At 41.5% G+C, this 26,350-nt stretch overlaps 1 protein-coding gene across 7 annotated transcripts in view; it reads right to left on the bottom strand.

Moving 5' to 3' along the window:
• Positions 1–26,350, bottom strand: part of THRB (thyroid hormone receptor beta) — a 392,336-nt gene that overhangs the window by 200,695 nt on the left and 165,291 nt on the right. For all 7 annotated transcript variants that reach the window (XM_027086498.1, XM_027086499.1, XM_027086497.1 and 4 more), the window contains one exon: positions 23,105–23,176. The gene's annotated coding sequence lies outside the window, so the exon portion shown is untranslated. The remainder of the gene's footprint in view (positions 1–23,104; positions 23,177–26,350) is intronic.

Here is a 26,350-nt window from a genome sequence, read left to right as displayed (position 1 = left end):
CCCCCCCTTTTTTTTTTTTTTTTTTTTTTTTTTTGCGGTACGCGGGCCTCTAACCGTTGTGGCCTCTCCCGTTGCGGAGCACAGGCTCCGGATGCGCAGGCTCAGCAGCCATGGCTCATGGGCCCAGCCGCTCCGCGGCATGTGGGATCTTCCCGGACCGGGGCACGAACCCGTGTCCCCTGCATCGGCAGGCGGACTCTCAACCACTGCGCCACCAGGGAAGCCCTTCCTCCCCTTTCGCTCTTCCCTGTCTGTCCCCTTCCCTTGCATGTCCCCCCTCTGCATGTTGTAGTTCAGACTCCACGTTTTACTGCCAAGCCACCTGATACTCCTAGATTCCAAATGCCCACACGATGAGATTTCATCCTCTCCTGGGTTACAACAGTGAAGGTGGTCCGTCACCTCTGCCCTCTATGTAACACCCTCAATGGCTTCCCACTGGCTACCAGATGAGCTCTGATCTCCAGCCTGCAAAGGAGACCCTCCGATCTAGCCCCCAGAGCTGCTTCTCCCCCTGTCCCGTCTCCCATACTCACCTTCACCTGTACACCTCACATCTCTCACCCCCAGCACAAGTGACCCTTCCAAAGCCCTTTCCCTCTCTGGCCTCTGACAGTCGCCCCTTCTGTTCACGCCTTCCCACAAGGGCTGAGCCTGTCTTTGAAGCCCAAGCCATTCCCTCCTGTCCCCAGGCTTAGTTAGTTCCCTCTTTCCCTCCCTGGGTTCACAATGCATTGAAAACATTTTTTTTCCTGTCTCGTCAAATAGGCAAAGAGTTCCTGGGGCAGAGGTGTTGCTGACTCACCCACCAGGCAGTTGCTCAATAAATGTTTGCTGAGTGAACTTTTTTTTCTCTGAGTTTCTCCTGGAGATTTCACCAGGAAGCAGCAGCAGCATGGTACCGTGTTGACAAGAATGAATGTGTGGGTCACATCTTGTCTGTGACTTGAACAAGTTCCCACCCCCCTTGCTGCCTCAGTTCCCCTCTGTCCACGGAGATGATATTGTCCAGCTCTTGGGTGGGAGTGAGGAGTCAATGAATTGCTATGTGTCACGTGGTTTGAATACCGCCTGGAAAATGGGAAGGGACACGTTACATGAGAGTTTGTTTAATACAGTGGAAGGAAGTCATTCTGATACCCCATGGCCTCCTTGGCTGTGCTGGAGGGAGAAGGTTTTGCACATGATTAGGACGGACTTGGTTTAGAAGAGAAGATGCTTGATTAGGAATGTAAATGTCTGTCTCCTCCAATCAGAAGGAAGGATATTAACACTGAGAAGAAAACTCCATTCTGCAAGAAAACTGAAAGTGGGTGTATGCCACATTCAGGGCTATTGCACGGGCGAGGGATGTGGGTCTGGATGGCACATAAGGAAAAAAGAAACCTAGTGGGGAAAATAAAACTCTCAGGCTACCATCTATGAGAAAGTACACATTGTTTGCAAACTGTTTAATAGAAAATGTGTTCGGGTCCAGATAAGAAGGTAGAAAGCCGTTGACCATCATGCAATTTAACTTCAAAAGGGGAGTAGAAGTCCAAACTCAGAGACAACAGCCAAAGGGAAGTCTTGATTCTTTTTGCTTGTGGGTAAACCAAGAAGGAGATTCTCTAGGCTGAGACTCTGTAACATACACCTTCGCCTAAGTGCACCCTGCATGATCTGGCCCTGCAGACGTCCTGGCTGCGTCTCCTGCACAAGCCTTACGCTCCAGCTGCCCTGGCAGTGCTGGTAACCCGTCCAGGGGCAGCCGCCTTGCCTGGGGTGCCCTCCCTCTGCTTTCTGAAACCCTCGCTTCGGTTATCACTCTTCCTGGCAAGCCTTTCCTTGATCTCTCCAAGCATCTTTACTCTGGGCTTCAAAGCCCCCTGAACGTACACATTTCTCAAAGCACTCAGACTGCATGACACTCGTCTGCTCACTTTGTCTCCCTCTCTAGACTGTGAGCCTGTCAAGAGAAGGACTGTGCCTTGGTCCCCGTTGCCTCCTCCACGCCCAGCACAGTGCTTGCAACAAAGTGCGTGCTCCATAAATGTGCGTTGCGTACTTACGGAACAGGCAAACTCATCGCCAGGTGCTTATGGTGGTGATGCTGGGGGTACACCGCGTATCAGGGCCGTACCCTGGGGATACTGCACCAGGGGTGTGGCTGAGGAATTTTCACCTTTGAGAAAGCTGGAATGATTGCACCATCAGGAAGGAGGAATAATTCGGATTCCTGAAAAGGGTTAATAACTATTGCATGTGTAGCTGACTGAGCCAAGACTTTAAAAGCTTCTTCATGAACTTTAATCATCTTTTTGACTCGCTTATTGTAGGTGACAGTGCACATGAAGGCCACGATGAGATATCACTACACATCCACCAGAATTACTAAAATTAAAAAGACCGACATTATCAAGTGTTGGAGAGGACGGGAGCAACTAGAAGTCTTATGCTCTGCTGGTGGCTCTGGAAGTTTATACAACCACTTTGGGAAGCTGTTTGAAAGTTCCTAATACAGTTAAGCATACATCTACCCTACGAACTAGCATTTCTACTCCCTGGTATATATCCAAGAGAAATGCATACGGTCTCCAAAAGACAGCTCCAAACCAGAAACGACCCAAACGTCTACCAACAGGAGAATGAATAAACAAACGGTAGGACATTCACATAATCAATGCTACTCAGCGATAAAAAGAATAAAATACTGATAACCGCACCAATATGCGTGAATGTCTCAATGCAGCAAAAGGTGTCGAATACAAAAGAGTATTTATGTAATTTCACGTATGGGAAGTTGAAGGACAGGTAAAAAAATGAACCAATGGTGATGGAAATCAGAATAGTGGTAAATACCCCCCCATCAGAACCACAGGTAAATCCTGTGGTTCTGATGCGGGGGCAGAAGAGGCATAAGAGAGCCCTCTGGGGTGTGGAAAAGTTCTGTGTCCTCTTCTGAGTGGTGGCGACATGGGTGATACCTATTTAAAAAAGTCATCAAGTCTTACATACTTTAGCATATGCATGTGATACTCACTAAAAAGGTATAAATAGATAGATAGATGAGAGACCACCAGAAGCCTAGATGAGGCTCCATCATTCATACGAATCTCAGACAATGGATCGTAGAGACCCTCTTTGGGTCAGGAAAGGAGATCATCACTGAACAAAACCCAACGAACACTTCAGCTGAACTGGAGTGCGTGTGGGACAGAGAATTAGTGGAAACTCAATTTGTTCAACCAACGAATAGTGAAGATGTATCCCTCTCAGGAGGTCACAGCTATAGCATAACTCCTTCTGGGGGAAATGAGTGAATAAAGAGTTCAGCTGAACTATAATGGGATTTTTGCAACCCAGACCTTTTCTTAGTTGTAAACCTTGAATCAAGTTATTTCCTCGGGGTCCCACTGTTTGAAAGTCATTTTAAACAAAAAAGTGAAAACTCTGAAGAGTGGAATCATACAAAAGCCAGAAAAGGGGAAAGAAAATCTGTCTCTAAAGTCTTTTTGCAAAGCTTTGCAGAAATGTGAGAGAAGCCAAAGGTGGTCAGAACCTCCAATCTTTGAAACCTACTGTGTCCGTCACACCTGTGCAACCCAAAGGAAATAGATGCTCCCGGAAAATACATTTTTTTCCTCGCTACCAAAGAGGGCCTTGGCCCCAAACCCGAGTTGAACTTGGATACCCTGTGGGGAACTAGAGAAGTCCCACTACTCTTTCAGTGTTTCTCAGCTGGGGCATTACAGCATTTGGGGCAGGACAGATCTTTGGGTGCAGAACTGCCCCTTGTATTGAGGTCCCCAAGGCTAGTGGCATCCCAGCACCCAGCCCACTGTGAGATCAACAAAATGCACGGAGGCAGTTCCTGATGGAGAACCACCACTGATGTTTTGGCTGAAGACTCAGGTGGCATCTTGCTGGCCTAGTCCACCCTGCATCAGTGTTCTGATTAGTAGATACAGTGTTAAATAAAATTACAACAACAACAACAATAAAGGAGTCAGCATTTGAAAGAACGGGGCATTTCACTCAAAAGTTCAAATTTCTGGAGGTTTCCCTGGTGGCACAGTGGTTAAGAATCCGCCTGCCAATGCAGGGGACACAGGTTCGAGCCCTGGTCTGGGAAGATCCCACATGCCGAGGAGCAACTAAGCTCATGAGCCACAACTACTGAGCTTGCGCTCTAGAGCCCGCGAGCCACAACTACTGAAGCCCTTGTGCCTAGAGCCCGTGCTCCACAACGAGAGAAGCCACCGCAATGAGAAGCCCGCGCACCACAACGAGGAATAGCCCCCGCTCGCCACAACTAGAGAAGAGCCCACGCACAGCAACAAAGACCCAACACAGCCAAAAGTAAAGTTAATAAAATAAAATAAATAAATTTATTTAAAAAAAAGTTCAAATTTCCAGTTCCTTAAGAAGTGACTCGTTTAAGTTACCTGCCCAGCTTTTGCTGGCATTTGAATTTGCAGCCTGGAGTTGAGGTCAATGCTGCAGGAAGGTCATCTGACAAGTTATGAGCTGCCTTTCCCCTCTGTCCATGGGGCCTCACCCAGTGGACTGGGACTGGAGGAAGCCAGCAAAGATGGCGAGAGCAAAGGCCCATGTCTTTAAGCCTAGAGCAGACCTCATTTGAGTCAACACCCCAGCTCTCCTGCCCTCACCTTCCCAGCCCCATTTCTCCCAAGAGGGCAGAGCTTAAGATCTATCTCCTGGCAAGAGGCAGGGAAGCAAATTTATCAGTAGAAGGAAGAAAATCCCCACCATTGTATTGTCCATGAACCATGCCACAGTGAATGACCCTGAGCAGCTGTATGCCTCCAATCCCCGTCCCGCTGTACAGACCTGATAGCTCAACCAGTTCTGTTGCTATAGTGACCTAGCACTGGGTCTCCAGAGACTCCCTTCCACTCCTGCGCCGTATCAGACAAGGCTTAGAGCAAGTTCTTCATCTGTTCCCCCAGCCCTAAGTGGTGTGCGTGATAGGAGGGATGAATTTAGGAGGTAGGTCTGTGGATGAACCATGAAAACAAATTAATAGTTAAATATTTTTCAGTGATACAAATGAACTTATTTACAAAACAGAAGTAGACTCACAGACATAGAAAACAAACTTCTGGTTACCAAAGGGGAAACGTTGTGGGAGGGATAAATTAGGAGTTTGGGGTTAACAGACACACACTACTACATATAAAATAGGTAACCAACAAGGACCTGCTGTATAGCACAGGGAAGTATATTCAATATCTTGTAATAACCTTTAATGGAAAAGAATCCGAAAAAGAATATATACACACACACAGACACACACATACATACATATATATGAGACAGAATCACTTTGCTGTACACCTGAAACATTGTAAATCAACTGTACTTTCATTACAAAAATAATAGAAATAGTTAAATATTTTTGTTACAGTTATCTTTTGGAAAATGACACATTTTTCATCTATAGAAATGATCTAAAATGTTCTCTTTAAATAATGTATATAACCCCCCAATGCTCAACATTACGAAAAATTGGGAGATTAGTGATGGAATTATGGCCGCTTGGGATTACTTTATGACAGGAAGTCCAAGGTAGTTTCAAGGAGTTCATGAATCCCTTGAAAGTTTATGGGGGATGTGTACTGGTGAGAATTTTTCTGGGAGGAAGTCCTTAGTTTTCTTCAGGTTCTCCTAAGCCACTAGCCATGCGTGGGCTTCTGAGCACTTGACATGTGGCTAGTCTGAAGGGAGATGTACTGTAAGTATGCAACGCACAAGCATTTCAAAGACTTAGCATGGAAAAGAGAATGTAAAAAGCTCCATGATTTTTATATTGGTTATTTGTGAGAATGATATTTTGGATATTGAGTTATGTGAAACTGAATATTAGAATAAATTTCACTTGTTTTTCTCTTTTAATGTGGTTACTGGAAAACTTCAAGTTACACATGTGCCTGCATTTGTGGCTCCCTTTCTATTTTTAGTGGACAACACTGGGTTACAGCATAAGAGCGGTAAAACCAAAATAGATCTCAGAAGTTCCCGAGAAATGACAATTATGAATATATTTTAAAGCATTTATACAGTAAAAAACTAGAGGTGAATTTGGAGAAAAAAATGAGCTTTTGTAAAATACTGATTTAGATAGAAACAATGGTGTAAGTATGTATTTCACTTGGTTCCCTTAATCAGTTAGCCAGGATAATAAACCAGTATTAGAAGCTTAAACCCTTTTATCTTTTCAAATCAAAACCATAGTTTCCATAGGTTCAAACAAAGGATTTGAAAAAGTTCTTGGGAAAAGTAGGTAAATGGGTTAAGTATCATTTTTTGTTAATCTAATCTACATGCACCAAATAACAAAGAGTTTATTGTATTTGCTTTGGGCCAGGTCCAGCTCCCACCTCTGTCTTGTGACCCTTCCTAGGGGTAATTAAATGTGTAAAGTCTTTTAGAGCAACTCTTGAAGCTCCTTTTTTTTTGCCTGGAGCTTCTGGAAGGCAGCTTTCCTCTTTGGGTCTTCGGATCTTGGGGACATCAGAATCTCTCCTCAGATTTTCCTTTTGAACTGAAAGCTAATTGCTTTAGAGTATTGGGCTGGCCAAAATATTCATTCGGGTTTTCTGTAACATCTTCAGGAAAAACCCGAACGAACTTTTTGGCCAAATCCGTGTTGCCCAGGAGCAAAGGAATATTATTGTTAATTTTTTCTTTTCCATCGTTGTTATCAAGGATTTGATTCATCTAGAACATTCTACTGAAAGACACTTCTTATTATAGGAGCTTGACCCTTCTTGGTCTGAACAAAATGTGGGTATACTCTCTGTTCATTTTATTACAGAGTCCTGCATAGAACCTGTTGCAGAAAAGATCAAAGCCATTAGCTCCATTTCCTCTTCCTAATATTCTGCCGCCTTTTGCAATGCAAGCACTCTCTGGGTGCTGTTTAATGCGTCACTCCCAAGTTTGGATGTGGAACTCATGAGTGAATTTAGCTGTTACTGTATTTTCCTCGTGAGCACTACATTCATGCCCATTCACACCACTTCTTACTCCCCCCAAATCTTTTAAAAGCAGTGCTATTGGTGTCCAAAATTTCCATAAAACGAAATCCATTCATTTTGATGAGTGTTGGGTGGCCCACAGATAAAGTGACCACCAGGTTTTCCTTAACAAGCTGACTTGTTCTAACAAACTCGGGCCCCAGGCGACTGACATTCCTAAACATATTTTTTGGATCCTGTTCTTTCTTTGGTCTTGGGAATAGCACTTCTGACCTTTAAAACGGCAACTACTCCCCTAACCAAGACAGGATCTGTTAATGACTCTGTTTTGTTTCCAAATGTTCTTAGGGCGGGGACAACAGTCATTCAACGCAGCTAGCCATGTGGGGTGTGAGGGCATTGAGGATGGACTCAGCCTTCTCCCATTTCACTGTGTGTAAGAATCTCCTGGGGAGTTTGTCAAAGTGCAGATTCTGATTTACTAGGTCTAGAGAGAGCCCTGCAATTCTCCATTTCCAACAAGCTCGTGGGTGGTGTCCGTGGGACTGACCATAACCATACTTTGAGAAGCAAAAGGGTCCATCTCTAAGAAATCTTCCATCTCCAGGAAATCTTCCATCTCCAGTATTCTATAATCTGGGTGACCAGAAACCAATAGCTGAACAGAAGTAGGGTTGGATTCTCTTGAGAACTTCTGCTGGAATACTCCAGAAGTCATAGTACCAGCTGTAGAAATTTCCTAAGTAGGAGGATTTAGAAATTAAGTCTGAGAGCCTATCACCAAACCACTTTAGAATCTTGTAGTGGATCAAGTTACTATCTAGCAGTTCTGTCAAATGTATATTTAGCTCCTTTGTTCCTAGAATATCTCTACGAACGAGCCCCTCTGACACCCCAGCTGGATGGCTGATGATGTTGGGTGCGAAACACATCTGAGTTTATTCAGTGACTAGTTACATAAAACAGCTATCTTGAAACCTTATGCAAAGAAGAATTTTGCTAAATAAATATTTGCTCTTCAATTTATCTATTCTGTAAATACAAACGCTCCCGTGTAAGGTTTGCTTTAAGTGGAAGATATCTCTCTCATTCCATATCTGATAAGTATGAAAAAATTAATTTATATTCACAGCAAACACAAACATTTATGGATCCTTCCATCCTTCCATTGATAAACATACATTGTTTATCAATCCAAGTAAGTAAGTATGTGTACCACCATGTATTTGATGCTGATAATAAATTCCTTGGTGTAGGTAAATTCTAAAAAAATGATGAAGTAGACTAAGTGAAAGTCAAAATGAAATGAATACATGATTTTTTTAAAATGTATGATTTTTCTGCCTCTCTTGACTACAGGCAGATGATTTTTCGCCATATTAATTGAGAGTTCACACACACCGTGTGCCAAACTCCATGCCAGGTGCTGGCGGGGTAGGGGGTAGAGGGGTGAGAAGAAGAGTATTTCCAACCTGTGCCCCAGCCAGGCTCAACTGAATGGGGAGGGGGAATGGGCACCTAACCAGGTATTTACAACATAACACAATGATAATAGAGATATCTAGAAAATGCAATGCCGAAGAGAGGAATTCCCTGGATGGTAATGTTGGCCTTCGAGTCCCAACGAAATGCACTCTTACGTAGTCTCAAGTTTTAGGGAAAAAAATTAGCACGCATGCCTAGGTAACTTTTCAGCAAGTTTTGGAATTTAAACTAATTCACTGCAAGGGCAGAGGGAGTGAATGATCCAGGTCATGGAGGTGGGATTTGAACTCACCTTTGTCTCATAATTAAAGTCCAAGCTTGTGCTGCTGCAACAGACTGAGTCTTAAGAAATTCTCAGCTCTTCGTAGGATAGGTTTCATTTCCAAGTAAGTAAATAATAATAGTAATAATAATAATACCAACAACAATAACTGCAGCTGAAGTTAACCCTAATATAGCTCCTTTATCTGTCAGTTACTCACTGTTCTAGGCATTTTACATACATTAACTCATTTAATCTTCATAGCAACCCTACGAGGTATTGCCTCCACGTCATGGTTGAGAAAATGGGCAAAAGCAAGTGAAATAATTTCCTCTCAGTCACACAGTAAATACGTGGCAAAACTAGATTTGAACCTGGGAGATCTGGTCCTGGAGCCACTTTGCTACTCCAAGTGTGGTCTGTTGAGCAGCATCATGGGCTTCCCCCAGGAGCTCTGTTAGGAATACAGAATCCCAGACCCTGCCCCAGATGTCTGGATTCAGAATCAGTGTTTTTAACAAGATTCCCAGTTGACAGTATGATCATTAAAACTTGAGATGCACTACTCTAAGCCACCATAATATGCAACCTATGTAGATAAAAGACCTACCTCCGCCACCTTCCACCTTGGACTGAACCCCCATTCTGCAAGATTTCTACAATCCCCCCAGCCACCTCAGGCCTCTGTGGCCACCTGAACGGCCTCAGCTTCACCCCATGACCTGAGACAAAAGTACGTTCTTTCTATAACAGATCTATCACCACCCAACATTTCAGTTTCTTTACGGAGGATCTGAGGGGTCAGAGAGAAGGAGTCACTTCACTACCTTGCAGCTTCTGTCATCTCTCTGGCCCTTTGTCCACTATTGGTCATTCATTCATTCACCCCACAACCTCTACCTCCACCTTTACCTCCATCTCCATCTCCATCTCCATAGCTTCCATCTCTGTCTCCATCTCTATCTCTATCTCCATCTCCCTTCTCTCTCTGGAGCAATGGACCAAACCTCCTCTCACCTCTAGCAAAACAGTTCCACTCTCATCCAGATCCCCTGGAGATTTATTTTTCTATCTCCAAGCATATTGGTCAAGGTATTTTCCCAAGTAAATACAGTTCCTTCCTTAGAGGAATTCTGTTGCTAGTTGTTACTAGATATCATTTTCCCATTTTCTTACAGTTAATTCTTCCACTCTAACTCCTTTTTATTATGAAACACGATATGCATATGGAAGACTGCATATGGGCTAATTTTTTTACCCTCAATTCCTACTCTCTTTGAATTTTAATGAAGAGAACAGTTGCTTTTCATTAACAACATATTAAATAAAAATATGAACTATACCATTTAGTAAAATGGCCATAATTAGTAGCCCACAGATCCAAGATACAAACGAACTGAGGCCAAGCTTAAACTAGAAAACTAAAGGTCTCTTTTGGTTGGTAAATGGGATATACCAGACCCTCTGTCTCTTAACCTCAGAAATTAACAGAAAATGAGGCTGAACCCCCGGAGCTGTGCTAACAAAGAAGAGAAGGGGAAACTTCTCCCAGCAGCCTCAGGAGCAGCAGATTAAATGTCCACAATCAACTTGAGGTACTCTGCATCCCTGGAATATCTTAATAGACAATGAATCATCCCAAAATTGAGGCCGTGGACTATGGGAGCAACTGTAGACCTGGGGTTTGCTTTCTGCATCTAATTTGTTTCTGGTTTTATGTTTATCTTAGTTTAGTATTTAGAGTTTATTATCATTGGTAGATTTGTTTATTGATTTGGTTGCTCTCTTCCTTTTTTTAAAAAAATATATATTTTTTTCCTTTTTCTCTTTTTGTGAGTGTGTATGTGTATGCTTCTTTGTGTGATTCTGTCTGTATAGCTTTGCTTTTACCATTTGTCCTAGGGTTCTGTCTGTCTGTGTTTTTTTGCTATAATTTTTAGTGCTTGTTATCATTGGTGGATTTGTTTTTTGACTTGGTTGCTCTCTTCTTTCTTTCTTTCTTTTGTTTTTTTGTTACTTTTTAAATTTTAATAATTATTTTTTATTTTAGTTATCTTATTTTATTTTTTTCCTTCTTTCTTTCTTTTTTGTCTCCCTTTTCTTCTGAGCCGTGTGGCTGACAGCGTTTTGGTGCTCCAGCTGGGTGTCAAGCCTGAGCCTCTGAGGTGGGAGAGCCGAGTTCAGGACATTGGTCCACCAGAGACCTCCCAGCTCCACGTAATATCAAATGGCGAAAGCTCTCCCAGGGATATCCATCTCAACACTAAGACCCAGCTCCATTCAACAATGAGCAAGCTCCAGTGCTGGACACCCCATGCCAAACAATTAGCAAGACAGGAACAAAACCCCACCCATAAGCAGAGAGGCTGCCTAAAATCATAATAAGGTCACAGAAACACTCCACAGGACTTGGTCCTGCCCACTAGAAATACAAGATCCAGCCTCACCCACCAGAACACAGGCACCAGTCCCCTCCACCAGGAAGCCTACACAACCCACTAAACCAACCTTAGCGGCGGGGGGGGGGGGCAGACACCAAAAACAATGGGAATTACAAACATGGAGCCTGCAAAAAGGAGACCCAAACAGAGTAAGTTAAGCAAAATGAGATGACAGAGAAACACACAGCAGAAGAAGGAGCAAGGTAAAAACTCACCAGACAAAACAAATGAAGAGGAAATAGGCAGTCTACCTGAAAAAGAATTCAGAGTAATGATAGTAAAGATGATCCAAAATCTTGGAAATACAATGGAGAAAATAAAAGAATCGTTTAACAAGGACCTAGAAGAACTAAACAACAAACAAACAATGATGAACAACACAATAAATGAAATTTAAAATTCTCTAGAAGGAATCAATAGCAGATTAACTGAAGCAAAAAACAGACAAGTGACCTGGAAGATAAAATAGTGGAAATAACTACCACAGAGCAGAATAAAGAAAAAAGAGGGAAAAGAATTAAGGACAGTCTCAGAGACCTCTGGGACATTAAATGCACCAACATTCGAATTGTAGGGGTCCCAGAAGAAGAAGAGAAAATGAAAGGGAGTGAGAAAATATTTGAAGAGATTATAGTTGAAAACTTCCCTAATATGGGAAAGAGAACAGTCAAGTCCATGAAGAGCAGAGAGTGCCATACAGGATAAATCCAAGGAGAAACACACCAAGACACATATTAATCAAACTATGAAAAATTAAATACAAAGAAAGCATATTAAAAGCAGCAAGGGAAAAACAACAAATAACATACAAGGGAATCCCCATAAGGTTAACAGCTGATCTTTCAGCAGAAACTCTGCAAGCCAGAAGGGACTGGCAGGACATATTGAAAGTGATGAAGGACAAAAACCTGCAACCAAGATTACTCTACCCAGCAAGGATCTCATTCAGATTTGATGGAGAAATTAAAACCTTTACAGACGAGCAAAAGCTGAGAGAGTTCAGCACCACCAAACCAGCTTTACAACAAATGCTAAAGGAACTTCTCTAGGCAAGAAGCACAAGAGAAGGAAAACACCTACAATAACAAACCCAAAACTATTAAGAAAATGGGAATAGGAACATACGTATCGATAATTACCTTAAATGTAAATGGATTAAATGCTCCAGCCAAAAGGCATAGACTGGCTGAATGCATACAAAAACAAGACCCGTATATATGCTGTCTACAAGAGACCCACGTCAGACCTAGGGACACATACAGACTGAAAGTGAGGGGATGGAAAAAGATATTCCATGCAAATGGAAATCAAAAGAAAGCTGGAGTAGCAATTCTCATATCAGAGAAAATAGACTTTAAAATAAAGACTATTACAAGAGACAAAGAATGACACTACATAATGATCGAGGGATCAATCCAAAAAGAAGATATAACAATTGTAAATATTTATGCACCCAACACAGGAGCACCTCAATACATAAGGCAAATGCTAACAGCCATAAAAGGGGAAATCGACAGTAACACAAGCATACTAGGGGACTTTAACACCCCACTTTCACCCATGGACAGATCATCCAAAATGAAAATAAATAAGGAAACACAAGCTTTAAATGATACATTAAACAAGATGGACTTAATTGATATTTATAGGACATTCCATCCAAAAACAACAGAATACACTTTCTTCTCAAGTGCTCATGGAACATTCTCCAGGATCAATCATATCTTGGGTCACATATCAAGCCTTGGTAAATTTTAAAAAATTGAAATTGTATCAAGTATCTTTTCCGATCACAATGCTATCAGACTAGATATCAATTACAGGAAAAAATCTGTAAAAAATACAAACACGTGGAGGCTAAGCAATACACTACTAAATAACCAAGAGATCACTGCAGAAATCAAAGAGGAAATAAAAAAATACCTAAGAACAAATGACAATGAAAACACAACGACCCAAAACCTACGGGATGCAGCAAAAACAGTTCTAAGAGGGAAGTTTATAGCAATACAATTTTACATCAAGAAACAAGAAACGTCACAAATAAACAACCTAACCTTACACCTAAAGCAATTAGAGAAAGAAGAACAAAAAAACCCCGAAGTTAGCAGAAGGAAAGAAATCATAAAGATCAGATCAGAAATAAATAGAAAGGAAATGAAGGCAACGATAGCAAAGATCAATAAAACTAAAAGCTGATTCCTTCTTTGAGAAGATAAACAAAATTGATAAACCATTAGCCAGACTCATCAAGAAAAAACAGGGAGAAGACTCGAATCAATAGAATTAGAAATGAAAAAGGAGAAGTAACAACTGACACTGCAGAAATACAAAGGATCATGAGAGATCACTACAAGCAACTATATGTCAATAAAATGGACAACCTGGAAGAAATGGACAAAATTCTTAGAAAAGCACAACCTTCCAAGACTGAACCAGGAAGAAATAGAAAATATAAACAGACCCATCAAAGGCACTGAAATTGAGACTGTGATTAAAAATCTTCCAACACACAAAAGCCTAGGACCAGATGGCTTCACAGGCGAATTCTATCAAACATTCAGAGAAGAGCTAACATCTATCCTTCTCAAACTCTTTCAAAATATAGCAGAGGGAGGAACACTACCAAACTCATTCTACAAGGCCACCATCACACTGATACCAAAACCAGACAAAGATGTCACAAAGAAAGAAAACTACAGACCAATATCACTGATGAACATAGATGCAGAAATCCTCAACAAAATACTAGCAAACAGAATCCAACAGCACATTAAAAGGATCATACACCATGATCAAGTGGGTTTATCCCAGGAATGTAAGGATTCTTCAATATAGGCAAATCTATCAATTTGATACACCATATTAACAAACTGAAGGAGAAAAACCATATGATCATCTTAAGCGATGCAGAGAAAGCTTTTGACAAAATTCAACACCCATTTATGATAAAAAAACCCTGCAGAATGTAGGCATAGAGGGAACTTTCCTCAACATAATAAAGGTCACATATGACAAACCCACAGCCAACATCGTCCTCAATGGTGAAAAACTGAAACCATTTCCACAAAGATCAGGAATAAGACTAGGTTGCCCACTCTCACCACTATTATTCAACATAATTTTGGAAGTTTTAGCCACAGCAATCAGAGAAGAAAAAGAAATAAGAGGAATCCAAATCAGAAAAGAAGACGTAAAGCTGTCACTGTTTGCAGATGACAAGATACTATACATAGAGAATCCTAAAGATGCTACCAGAAAAGTACTAAAGCTAATCAATGAATTTGGTAAAGTAGCAGGATACAAAATTAATGCACAGAAATCTCTTGCATTCCTATACACTAATGATGAAAAATCTGAAAGTGAAATTAAGAAAACACTCCCATTTACCACTGCAACAAAAAGAATAAAATACCTAGGAAAGAGCCTACCTAAGGAGACAAAAGACCTGTATGCAGAAAACTAAAAGGCACTGATGAAAGAAATTAAGGATGATACAAACAGATGGAGAGATATACCATGTTCTTGGATTGGAAGAATCAACATTGTGAAAATGACGATACTACCCTAACTAATCTATAGATTCAAAGCAATCCCTATCAAACTACCAATGGCATTTTTCACAGAACTAGAACAAAAAAGTTCACAATTTGTATGGAAACATAAAAGATCCCAAATAGCCAAAGCAATCTTGAGAAAGAAAAATGGAGCTGGAGGAATCAGGTTCCCAGACTTCAGACTATACAACAAAGCTACAGTAATCAAGACAGTATGGTACTGGCACAAAAACAGAAAGATAGATCAATGGAACAGGATAGAAAGCCCAGAGATAAACCCATGCACATATGGTCACCTTATTTTTGATAAAGGAGGCAAGAATATACAATGGAGAAAAGACAGCCTCTTCAATAAGTAGTGCCGGGAAAACTGGACAGCTACATGTAAAAGAATGAAATTAGAACACTTCCTACACCATACACTAAAATAAACTCAAAATGGATTAAAGATCTAAATGTAAGACCAGACACTATAAAAGTCTTAGAGGAAAACATAGGCAGAACACTCCATGACGTAAATCACAGCAAGATCCTTTTTGACCCACCTCCTAGAAAAATGGAAATAAAAACAAAAATAAACAAATGGGACCTAATGAAACTTCAAAGCTTTTGCACAGCAAAGGAAAACATAAACGAGACCAAAAGACAACCCTCAGAATGGGAGAAAATATTTGCAAATGACGCAACTGACAAAGGATTAATCTCCAAAATTTACAAGCAGCTCAGGCAGCTCAATAACAAAAAAACAAAAAACCCAATCCAAAAATGGGCAGAAGACCTAAATAGACATTTCTCCAAGAAGATATACAGATTGCCAACAAACACATGAAAGGATGCTCAACATCACTAAACCTTAGAGGAATGCAAATCAAAACTACAATGAGGTATCACCTCACACCAGTCAGAATGGCCATCATTAAAATATCTACAAACAATAAATGCTGGAGAGGGTGTGGAGAAAAGATACCCTCTTGCACTGTTGGTGGAATGTAAATTGATATGGCCACTATGGAGAACAGTATGGAGGTTCCTTAAAAAACTAAAAATAGAACTACCATATGACCCAGCAATCCCACTACTGGGCATATACCCTGCGAACACCATAATTCTTAAAAGGAGTCATGTACCAAAATGTTCATTGCAGCTCTATTTACAATAGCCAGGACATGGAAGCAACCTAAGTGTCCAATGACAGATGAATGGATGAAGAAGATGTGGCACATATATACAATGGAATATTACTCAGCCATAAAAAGAAACGAAACTGAGTTATTTGCAGTGAGGTGGGTGGATCTAGAGTCTGTCATACAGAGTGAAGTAAGTCAGAAAGAGAAAAACAAATACCGTATGCTAACACATATATATGGAATCCAAAAAAAAAATAAAACAGGGTCTGAGGAACCTAGGGGAAGGACAGGAATAAAGATGCAGACGTAGAGAATGGACTTGAGGACACGGGGAAGGGGAAGGGATAGCTGGGATGAAGTGAGAGGGTGGCATGGACATATATACACTACAAAATGTAAAACAGATAGCTAGTGGGAAGCAGCTGCATAGCACAGGGAGATCAGCTCGGTGCTTTGTGACCACCTAGAGGGGTGTGATAGGGAAGCTGGGAGGGAGACGCAAGAAGGAGGAGATATGGGGATATATGTATATGTATAGCTGATTCACTTTGTTAAACAGCAGAAACTAACACACCATTGTAAAGCAATTATACTCCAATAAAGATGTTAAAAATAAATAAATAAAATGTCAGTGTCTATAGCCTAAAAAAAAAAGAAAAAGTTTTTAAAATTACGAAAGAGTTCACACGTTCACACATACATACAATGGAATATTACACACACACACACACACACACACACACACACACACACACACACACATAATGGAATATTACTCAGCCATTAAGAAGAATGAAATAATGCCATTTGCAGCAACATGGATGGACATAGAGATGATTATACTGAGTGAAGTAAGTCAGACAGAGAAAGACAAATATCATATGATATCACTTATATGTGAAAACTAAAGAATGATACAAATGAACTTATCTATGAAACAGACACAGACTCACAGACATAGAAAACAAACTTATGGTTATCAAAGGGGAAAGGTGGGGAGGAGGGATAAATTAGGAGTATAGGATTGGCGTATACACAGTACTATATTTAAAATAGATAGCCAGCAAGGACCTACTGTATGGCACAGGGACCTCTACTCAATATTCTGTAATAACCTAAAGGGGAAAAGAATTTGAAAAAGAATAGATACATGTGTATGTATAACTGAATCACTTTGCTGTACACCTGAAACTAACATAACATTGTTAATCAACTACACTCCAATATAAAATAAAATTTTTTTAAAAGGGCGTATAAAACAATATTACGGATACACATGGTCCACCATTCTGATTTGCTCTATTGGTTTCATCTGTCTCTTTATAAGAAATAAAACGTAAGAAAACACCATGACATTTGTCCATCTCTCTCTACTCTCCCTCCCCTCTCTTTGCCAAGTAGCCACTATTTGACAGTCGGCGTGTTTTTCCCATGCATGTTTTTGTTCTTTTACTACGTTAAGTGTATAGGCATTTACTTTTTAATATGAGACTCTGTCCAGGATGTTACAGCACAAATTACAACACTTGCCTCGACAGGCTTCCTGAGAAGATGCAGGGAAGAGCAGACAGCCAGGGCCCCGCCGACCCACCCCTCTCCAATGTGTGGTGGGAAAAACAGGACTCAGGCTAGCTCTGCACAATGCCATCAGGGAGGGTTAAATCAGAAAATCAAGTTCTGCTAATTCAGCTGATTTAAAAAGCTAAAATGAAAACTCATTTTGCCTTGCAGCCAAAGATGTCAAACACACAGTACCAAGAAAGTTGTACTGACAAACTCGGTCATTTTTGCCCAGCCCTGTGGGTTACATAGGCAACATGTGTTTGTATATGTGGTGGTACCGTGTACCATGGATGTGAGGAGTTCCAAAACAGCCATGCCGGGGGCCTGGCTCCATCCGACCAGCACCACAGACAGGCTTTGATTTTGTCATCCACAAATGGCAAGACGTTACCTGCTGCTCATTGGCTGAACAAAAGCGATGTGGTGATGGCTTGGAGTTGAACTTCTTTCACATTTGGGAGCTCATAATGAAAAGTCTATGAATGTATGGTTAACAAATGCATGATTCTACCCCTCCTAAAGTTAAAGAAGAAGAAAAGAGGGTGCAAGAGAGAGTGAGAGAAGGAAAGAAAGAGAATGAGAGAGAAAGAGAGGGAAGGAAGGAAGGAGGGAAGGAAGGAAGGAAGGGAGGAAAGGAAGGAAGGGAGAAAGGAAGAAAGAAAAGAAGGAAGGAAGGAAAGGAAGGAAGAGAGGAAAGGAAGGAAGGGAGGAAAGGAAGTAAGGAAGGGAGGAAGGAAAGGAAGGAAGGGAGAAAGGAAGGAAAGAAGAAAGGAGGGAGAGAGAGAGGGAGGGAGGGAGGAAGAAAGAAAGGAAGGGAGAAAGAGAGAGAGAAGAGGGAAAGAAAACTGGGTTTTTTTTTTCCACCCTGACTTTCCTACTTCCTCTAGCTTGGCTTCTTAGGATAACTTCTTAGTTATGTTTACAATGCCTTCACCTCTTATTCCTTTAAAAGTTTATAATTTAGCTCCTTTTAATTTTTTCCTTTTCTTTGTTGAGGGATGCCAAAGTTTAAAAATTACTGCAGTTGGTGGTATGGAGCCCTAGAAAAGTCTTACGTTGTTTGTGTTGTGTGTATGCCTGCATATATTTGTTTATGCATTATTTATCTATTGCCAATAGACCGCATCATTAAATTTCCAGCCAATTTTCTGCATATAAAAACAACACGAGACGGTTTTGTTTATCTGGATCCTGTTTCCTAGAAGTTTAGCTAAATGTCTTTCCCTGGTTTCCATTCATATATATGTGTGTATGTATATATATTTACTCACATATACACATTCATACACATATACATACGTGTATATGAATATGTGTATACTATGTATTTTTATACACATACACACACCTCACAGACATATGTGTGTGCGTGTTGAAACCCAGTTTTCAATTGCACAGCTAATTAATGAATACATTCTCCTTGGTCAATGCATTCTTCACAAATTGGATCACATTGATCTCTCTTGTCCCCGGTGCCACCTCAGTAATACAAAACTCATCACTACAAATTGGAGTCCTTCACTTTTCCCCCTTTTATCCATCAACCAGTTGGCTACAAGATCAGTTCCTCTAAAGCACCATCCTGATCATGCTTCTCCAAAGTTGAAAAGCCTTTAATAGCTGTCTGATTGTGACCAATCTGCTAGGTGCCTCCATTCTATTCCTTTACAACCAAATCTCACCTCACCTCTGGATGCAAAGTACCCACTACATTTTCTAGACTCTTTTGCAACCAGGAGTCGGTACGTGAGATGGTAGGCAGAAGCCGTGAAGTAGGAATTCAGGGAAGCCCTCCTAGAGAGGAAAGCCAGCTGGAAATGGGTGCCTTTGCCCCCTTCTTCCCATCTTTCCTGCTGCCTAGAATTTATGTGTGAGGGCTGGAGCTCCAGCAGTCATCTTGACCTAGGAAGGAACCTTGAAGATAAAGTCATATGCTTAAGAATAGAAATACAGAAAGATAGAACATACCTGAGTCCCTGATGATAAGAGAACCACCCCCAATAGCCCTGGAGAGAAAAATAAAATTTTGTGTGTTTGTCACTGTTATTAAGATTTCCTGCTATGGGCAGGCCCAAAATAGTAGTTTATTCTCTCCACAAATTTAGGTATATTTCTGCTCCAGCCAGTGTAATATGATGATTAGTTTCAATCCACTGCTTCTCTTCCTAAGACAGTGGCTCACAGATAGAAAGATCTGAGTTCAAGCCCAACCCTGCCACTATGACAGCAAAATCTTCAGGCATTGCTCCCCAACCTTTACCCTCAGTTTCCTTGTCTGGAAATTGAGAAGAATAATAATATGCACATTAAGGCGTTTGCGATTTTTCTTTCATCCAGTGTTTTAGTTGTTATTAGCCCAATAGCACCAATAGAAAACACAGTTGAGGGAGAAAGAAGGAGATAAAACTCCAATCAGGATACACTCCCACTTGTTCACAGACCTCATAAGCAGTTCAGGGGTTAAAAACGTCCAGGTTGCTAATTTTTAAAAGTCAACAGGAAAATATATCCATTGATTGGACTTCAGTTATTCATGTTTTACTCTCATTCTCACAAATAACTGAAATCTGACTACACACACACTGCATTTTCCAAACGCTCCTTGATCTGTAGATGAATGCACACACACATACACACACACGTACATTTCAAGAACATTGGGCCCGGGAGAATCACTTGCTCCAAGTCCCTGGCATGGAGAAGTCATACAATTCTTCTTGGTACTTGCCATTTGGATAAGTTGACTCAATAAATGACTTGAAGAAACAGTTCCTTTCAAATGGGCATTGAATTGCAAAAAAGCAAATTCTGTTCAAACTCTTCCACTGTGCAATTTCACTTCTGCTCTTATGCACATTAAACTAAATTGGTTGCATATAAACCTTGCTGAATTAAATGTGATTTGATGAGGACATTTGTGTGTCCGTGCAGGCAGAGTGCAGTATGTGTGGGTTTAAAAAAAAATGTTCCTTTTACAAATGATTCTGTTTTGCCATTGCTTCATTAGTGAACTAAATTTTGGGTCACGTGGATCCATTTTGTGAATGAAAGAGATCTTGGCCCTTTGTTGGGAAATCACTAAAGTAGCAGTTTGTTCTTCTTGAAGAAAAGTCACACAGCCTCAGAGGCTGGAACATTCGGGTACAATCCGGGGTTGGCTGAATCCGTGGACGCAGAACCCACGGATAAGGAGGGCTGATTGTACTACACCGTTTTATGCACTTGAGGGCCTTGAGCATTTGGTCTATGTGGGGTCCTGGAACTACTGCCCCCAGATACGGAGGGACAACGATATCTTTAAATCCTTTCTGCCCTTGCTTCACGAGACCCTCACTTGCCCTCTCTTACTATCCCCCAACACTACCATCACTTCCTTTTCAAAAGCATTCTCCCTGTTCTTCTCAGCCCACTCTCCTCATGAGGCTCTAAAGGGCAAGTTGGCCACAGGGTCCTATCTTCCCGGGCTTAGGGCCTTAGCAGCATTTCAACCCAAATAATGACCTTCCATGTTACTGCCGGACTTCTAAAACACACAAATAGAAGAATTCTAGTAGGCTTGGCTCCAAGTATTTCCGGGGGAGAAAAGTCATTTTTAAAGGGTCCAGATGATTTATTGCAAGGATAGAGGTGTCACTAAAGGCCTGAATTCCAACCTGTCACCAGAAGTTCAACTCTGATAAGATATAGAAGAAGCAATCTTGTATTTCACAGGTCCCGAAAAAGCATTCAGATGAAGGAGCAAAGGTTAAAAAATTATGAACAATTTCCTGAGCATTACCAACAGTACATGTCAAAGTAATGCATGAATCAAGTATTGTACTCGGGATTTCCACCGCCAGGAATCCCATACATCATCCTTTAGCTGCATTACTGGCTAGAAGACCCCAGAAGGTATTCAGGGGTTCTGTTGTCTGAAATTCTCTGAGATTTTTTTTTTTTCTGGTTTTGGTAACTATTGAACAAAGAAAGTTCAATAATTGGAAAAGCAGCGTGGTCTCTTGTCTTCTGCAGCTTTGCATAATGACTGCAGATTCCACTCAATAAAGAGTGCACATAGCTTTAAGAAAGACCATCGGTATTTTCAGTATTTCAGGAAGCTCTCAGAATTTTCATTCACAAAACAGCTAATTTTTTTTTTGCTTTATTTTCCTTCTTTTTATTTTTTAACAGAGGTATAATTTATGTATAGCAAAAAGGAGACGAGTTATGACAAATGCCATGTAACCCACACTTCTAAGACATACATTTGTACCACCCCAGAAAAATTCCCTGTGTCCCTGCCCAGTCAATCTGGTCTCTCCCCAGAGTAACCACTATTTTGATTGCTATTACGGTAGATTAGCTGTGCCTTTTTTTTTTAGAACTAAATAAAAATGGATGAATGCAGTGTACTTTTTTAGTGCCTAATGTCTCATGTTTTAAGCATCTATAAAATCACCTCTTAGTTTCCTTCTCTGTAAATTGAGGGGCTCGCCCTGTGAAAACAGTGTGCAAGTATTCTGAGGAGTCATAGGTTTCTTGGTTGGGGGAGGGGACCTGAGAAGCCACCTTGATTGGGGGTGGGTGGAGTGGAGGCTGAAAACTAGGGTTCTCTCCTTCAAAGAGAACAGCTGTACTTTTCCAGGTCTTACAAATTGCGTTTCACTGGAAGATTGCATTTGGGTAAAGGGTTCTTTGTAAAAAAAAAAGATAAAAAAGTTAGAGAACTGCAGGGCTAGCTGATCCTTACCGATCCTTTTCCCTGGAACCTTCTATAAATTACAAATAGCGTTTCTGATATGAGAGCTGGGATTGGTCCCCTGGAGAGAGAGCTGGGAGACAGAGGCCGCCAGACTGGGGCCCCCGGGGAGGGTCTGGGCACCGAACACTGTAATATTAGTACCGGTTACAATCAGATAGTGCCACCTCAACTGAGGCGGCTGGACAATAGGCCAGAGGCCCTGGCGATGGAAGCACAAAGGCAGCATTCAAAAGGCCCGACTCCACAGCCAGCCAGTGCATCTATAGACGCCACAGACCCTGGCCCAGCCGGAATGTCACCTCGCCGCCAGAAAGCCATTTTTCCTGGTTAGCTTTTAAACTGCTAAAAATAATAAACACAGAAAGGAAAGTGCTGACACAACCCTAACTGCAGAGACAAACTGAAACTGTTGTTATAATAATGTAAACAAACTGGGTTCCAAATGACATCCTAGTGTTCCAAACTGAACAGGCTGCCTGATATTTCCAAACATCTGGGGACTGGAGGGAAGTTGTATGGGCTTGTCAGTAATGGAAGGGGGTCTTTACTGCACAGGTGCACATGCCCTACCTGACTTGCTCTGACCAAGGGTGAGCCGATCCTTTTGCTTTTTTTAGCGCTCAAGGAAAAGACAGATTGGAGAGGACTGTGGTCCTCCATCAAGCATTTTTCCACATAACAAATGAAAAATGGGCTCCTTTCTCTCTCTGTCCAATTATTACTCCTTTTCCCCCCAAATGAATTTGAAGCGTCCTTCTCTCCATTATGTTTGTTTTTAACCCATCGAACGCTGTATATTCCTCCTGAACACCTACAGAGTTCAAAACCATCTTAAATAACAACCACAGCAATGCCATAAACTAGAAGATCCTTCCCATAGCGCTGAAAAGTGGCAATCATAAAATCACGAATCTGCAAACAGCCAAGTCGCGCCCAACATCTGACCTGACAATCCATGAAATCCCGTGTGGAACTTGGTACCCACGCAGGACGGCCAATGGGAGGGAAAACGCAGATCTGGAAAAAAGGAGACACAAGAAGATAAATAGATGTGTGTTTTTTCTTTAAAACTCCCCCAACATTTGCTTAATTCACCACTGCTCTTCTTTCTATGTTTAAATGGGGTCTGGTTTCAGAGCTGTCTCTGATTTTGAATACATGCAAACAGACTTAGATAAAATCTCATTCCAAAGGGGAGCTGGTTTCAGAGAAAGGGACTTTAACACAAGGATTGTAATAACACATTATAGGCATGAGACAATGTTTGTGGATCCCAAGAACCTACTTTTCTGCACAGGACTCCGGGGTTTTGGATTCCCAGCCTCGGAAGAGGACTAAAAGGCAAATGTGAATCAAACAATTTAGAACTTTTGTGCTAAAAAGGGTCCAGCTGGGTGTCAGAGGATGGTTCCCAGGATAGGTCCCAGCAAATCTCAGCCGGGGGTGTGCCCCTGTGAGACATCAGGATGGGGGACCCGAGAGGAAGCTACGGAGCTGTCTAGATGGTGTCAAGTGCGGTGATGTTGGGGACTCTTCCCCCAGGTGTAAACAGATGAAGGAGAAACCAGGGCATCTGTTCCTGCAGCAGACGATGTCTCCAAGTGTCTGTCTGCCCAGCAAGCGAGGGGCTGCTTTTTCCATGGCTGTGGGCCCACAGTTGTAGTTGTTCTTGTGGGAAACTTAGAGATCATAGGGAAGCACAGGTTGGCAGGACAAATGTCTGGGTCCCCTCTGCCCAGAATGGACCATTGACAACATTTTGTCCCATCTGCTCTTTTTTTTTTTTTATAAATTTATTTATTCATTTATTTAATTTTTGGCGGCACTGGGTCTTCGCTGCTGCACGCGGGCTTTCTCTAGTTGCAGTGAGCGAGGGCTACTCTTTGTTGCGGGGCGCAGGCTTCTCATTGTGGTGGCTTCTCTTGTTGCAGAGCACAGGCTCTAGGCGCGCAGGCTTCAGTAGTTGTGGCTCGCGGGCTCTAGAGCACAGGCTCAGTAGTTGTGGCGCATGGGCTTAGTTGCTCCCTGGCATGTGGGGACTTCTCGGACCAGGCCTCGAACCCGTGCCCCCTGCATTGGCAGGCGGATTCTTAACCACTGCGCCACCAGGAAAGCTCCTCTTTTCTTTTTTTTTTAAAATAAAATAGAGCATAGGTATAATCTCCTTGACAACCCACTCCAAGGCCAGACCATGAATTTGTATCTTGCCAGTACATTTTTTTATAACATTTACATACAAGATGAGTATCCAGGACAATGAACAGTGCTTGTGTGTTTTTCATTCACCTATATGATATGAACCTACATATGTGTATCTATCGTTCCACACTTGGACTCTCAACATCATGTGTGTGAACTGACCATGCTGACTGCACTAAGTCTCAGCTCAGTCACCGCCTTTCCACCTAACACCATGAAAGCACCTGTCATACCATTAAACTGTGTGCTGGTTACCTGTGTGTGTGTGCGCATATGTATGTGTGCATGTGTAAATTTTCTCTGCAACTCCACTCTGAGCTCCTCGAGATGCTGCTCTGTCTTCTCTACTATGGTTCCATGCAGAGTGGACAGTCAGTGTATTGAAAGGTAAAACGTATTTGTTAAAAATTGATCTGCTTATTATTAATTTTCCTCCCTTTTCAGACAACCTTAAGGAAGACTTTGAGGTTGTATTTGTTTCCTTCAAAGTCTCTCTCCTCTTGCTTTTGTCGTAAATATTGAAATCCCAAGTTGTCAGTATCACTGTACTGTTTGCAAGAACATTGGAAGCTTTAATATTTTAAGGCTGAAGACCAATATATTTAAGGAGCATATTTACAAAACAGACTCACAGACGTAGAAACATAGAAAACAAACTTACCGTTACCAAAGGGGGAAGGGTGGGGAGGGGGAGGGATAAATTAAGAGTTTGGGATTAACAGATACACACTACTATATACAAATAAACAACAAGGTCCTAATGTATAGCACAGGGAACTATATTCAATATCTTGTAATAACCTATAATGAAAAAAATATGAAAAAATATAACTGAATCACTTTGCTATACACCAGAAACTAACACAACATAGTAAATCAACTATACTTCAATTTAAAAAAGAACAAAAAACAGGCTTCCCTTGTGGTGCAGTGGTTGCGAGTCCACCTGCCGATGCAGGGGACACGGGTTCATGCCCCGGTCTGGAAAGATCCCACATGCTGTGGAGCGGCTGGGCCCGTGAGCCATGGCCGCTGAGCCTGCGCGTCCGGAGCCTGTGCTCCGCAACGGGAGAGGCCACAACAGTGAGAGGCCCGCATACCGCAAAAAAAAAAAAAAAAGAAAAAGAAAAAAAGAAGCATTTTCTAAAAGCGTTCTCAAAGACTAAATTGACAAGCCAGAAAGAAGCTTGTGTTTGTAAATGTTGTGGTTTTAAATGTGAATAGATATGCACCGCTACCCTTGACACTAATACCTAAAAACAAACAGTGCCTTATATGTAAACAATATTGAACCTCAACTTATTTTTTGAGGGTATAATTCTGATTTATACTTTGAAGAATATACATGAACCTGACTCAGTGACAACAACCTAAACATTCTCACATAATAATTAGTAACAATAAGCAGTTTAATATATACCACTTCTTAAGCACATTTTGTGGGTTGGGTTATGCTAATTCTCTCACCTAATTTCACTTAATTTAATCCTCACAGTGATCAGATGAGGTAGGTATTATTAATAACCCCACTGTTCAGATGAGGAAACCCCATTGTTCAGAGTCGGAGAAAGATTTAAAATTATGCCCAAAGCCAGTGAGAAAAGGCTAACTGGGATTCTCGCTCAGGCAGTAGGATGTCACGGGCTTCATTGTGAATTACGGAGAACACGCTCAGGTGTAAAGATTAAAACAGCAGAGAAGACAACTGGAAAACAGCGCCACTGAAGTGGCTTCCAAGTTTTGCTATAATACAGACAGACAGCATCTCTTTCATGGTGTGGCCCAAACCAAGAACAAACCAAATTAGAGTTCTCCGAGAAGACAAACTCAAAGTGATTTCCTAGTCCTGGAGGAAGGAATGAAATTTAAAGCAGCAAGGTCAAGCCCCAGACCTTTCCCACCTTAAACACTCCCATTTGTAATTCTTCTTCTCTTTAGAAAACAGGGAGCCGTGGATTTGCTCATGGCTCAAAGGAGGCTGCCCGGTTTGTT

Source organism: Aethalodelphis obliquidens, unplaced genomic scaffold (genome assembly GCF_003676395.1).
Source record: "Aethalodelphis obliquidens isolate GAN/ISIS:26980383/991018 unplaced genomic scaffold, ASM367639v1 scaffold56, whole genome shotgun sequence".
Lineage (NCBI taxonomy): Eukaryota > Metazoa > Chordata > Mammalia > Artiodactyla > Delphinidae > Aethalodelphis > Aethalodelphis obliquidens.
Note: the sequence above shows the minus strand (reverse complement) of the source record. Positions and strands in the feature narration are given on the sequence as shown.